This window comes from Tupaia chinensis, unplaced genomic scaffold (genome assembly GCF_000334495.1).
Source record: "Tupaia chinensis unplaced genomic scaffold, TupChi_1.0 Scaffold000407_4, whole genome shotgun sequence".
NCBI classification, from domain to species: domain Eukaryota; kingdom Metazoa; phylum Chordata; class Mammalia; order Scandentia; family Tupaiidae; genus Tupaia; species Tupaia belangeri.
The window spans coordinates 497,696-499,942 of NW_006159912.1; positions in this window are offsets into that span (position 1 = coordinate 497,696).

The following is a 2,247-nucleotide window of genomic DNA, read 5'->3' on the forward strand; positions in this document are numbered from 1 at the left end:
GGGCCTCCCAAAGATGCCACTATGAGGCTGGCTTTGTGGCACAGCAGTATTACACTGCTCAAGAGAAGCTGGATTTCACATAGTGACAAAGGTTCAAATCTCCAGCCCATTCAGCCTGAAACATACCAGGCATGTGCATAGCACCTGAGAAATGACAGGCTGGAGGGCTGAAGGAAGGGAGAGAAGGACAGCCAGACCCTGCGGAAAGTGTACCCACTCTGTCTCTTTCATACACACACACACACACACACACACACACACTACACTTTCACATGCATGCACACATATTCTATCATTATATTATAAACAAAAATTCAATTAATCTGTCAAATTTTCTCTCAGTGATTCAGCTATGCCTATGACTTAGCTGCTACAATGGAGTGTGGGACTTGACAACCCTGGCTACATGGTGAAAAAAAACCTATCCTTCTAAGCCTCTGTTGGCTTCTCTGAAAACATAGCTGCTATTCCTCTTTAATGGGGTTATTACAGGGAGCAAGGAGATATACAACTTGCTGTCTGAATTTAGATCCTCCTAACCCTCCAAGGGATTCCCTCTATTGGCTCCTACCTCCCAGTACATCCAGCCAGCCTTGTGTGTAGGGTGTCAGGCAAAGTGCTTGCCCAGGTAGACCCAGGAAGTCTTGGGTGTGCATGAAACTATCTGAGGGGCTTCTAGGCAAGCCAAGGGCATAAAGGAGAGGCATAGACAGTGTCTGCCCAAGGTCTCCAAACCTCTAGGTCTCCCTTATTTTCTCTAAGTTTCCTTCCCTTTGTGAGACCAAGAGGCACTCAGGTTGGAAAACATTTTCTTCTTGAAATCAGACTATCCAGTTTGATTTTCAGTTCCTCCTCCTAAGGGTTGCATATCACTGACTGCACACTATGCTCCTTATCTGTGTAGTGGGACATCAATAGTCATGTACTTGCTGCACAGGGCTGGTAGAGAAACCAAATTGGATGAAAGAAGTAAAGGCTATGTAGACATCAGGGTGCTTTACACTATTTGCATATTGTTTGGGCCTCTTCTCTCTGGGCTGCAGAATTCAGTGGAAGGCAGATTCAAAACTCAACATTCTGTATGTCTTGAGGGGACAGAGGTAAGACAATACTGATGCTGGGGTGATAAAAGGGTCTCAGGTGCCCTGAGCAGACACTGAGCAGCATCTCCAGGCCCTGCTGGTAGTCAGAGTTATTCATCTCGGCGTCTAAAATGTTTGTGTTTGCCATTGATAACACTGACAGTGACAGAAAATGCAATTTTCTCCTGCTCTGCTCAGAAATAACCACCATGAGCCCAGTTCCAGAACCAGCTTGCCCAGCCTCAGACAGACTGCAGCATCGATTCTTGCTGATGTTCCGATAGGCCTCAAGGCCACTATGCCCAGATGCCCTACTGGGGTTTGGAACAGAGAGTGTGTGGGGGTTGAAGGAGAGAGAAGAGCTGAGCCAAAAGTCTTTGATTGGGTACCCTGGCAGTAGGGAGGAAGATTGGGGAATGGCAGAGGGTGTCAGGCTGTCATCCACACCATCGGGAAGGGCCATCAGTCAGAGGCCCAGCCCTGACCATCCACATGATCTACAGGGACTCCAGGAGACGTGGAGCCTGCATACAGCTTTTGCTTAAGCATGGGCAGAGGAAGAGTGAAAGACAGTTTCTGTCCAGGTTGTGCCAAGTGTTCAGATCAACCTGGATACAAGAAAGCAAGTGTGGAACTTGATCCATCTACTTTCCAGCCTCATTTCTGTCCACTGCCTACTTGTCCCCTATGCTCCTATTGACAACATGTGGTTTCCTGTTTGGCTGTATTACAACACATGATCAGCTTGCAGACACTGGAGGAGTGTGCTTTCTCCTTTTCTCTTTCCAGCTGTCCATCTCTCTGGCAAGCGTATGTGCCCTCTGGCAATTAAAGAAAATAAAAAGAAAAAAGGAAGAAAGAGAGACAAATCTAAATCAACCCAAATGAAAAATCATTAGGAAGACTCATTAGCAGATTTGAATGGGCAGAAGCATGAATCAGTGAATTTGAGGAAAGATCGATAGAGATGATGCGATACAAAAAACAGAGCGAGCTAGAATGAAGAAAAATGACCAGAGCCTCAGAGAAATACAGAATATCTACAAGTGCACCAACATACACGTAATGGGAAAAGGCAGGAGCAGAAACATATTCTACGAAATAATGGATGAAAGTATCCGAAATTTGCTAAAAACCGTTAATGTACACATCCAAGAAGCTGAAC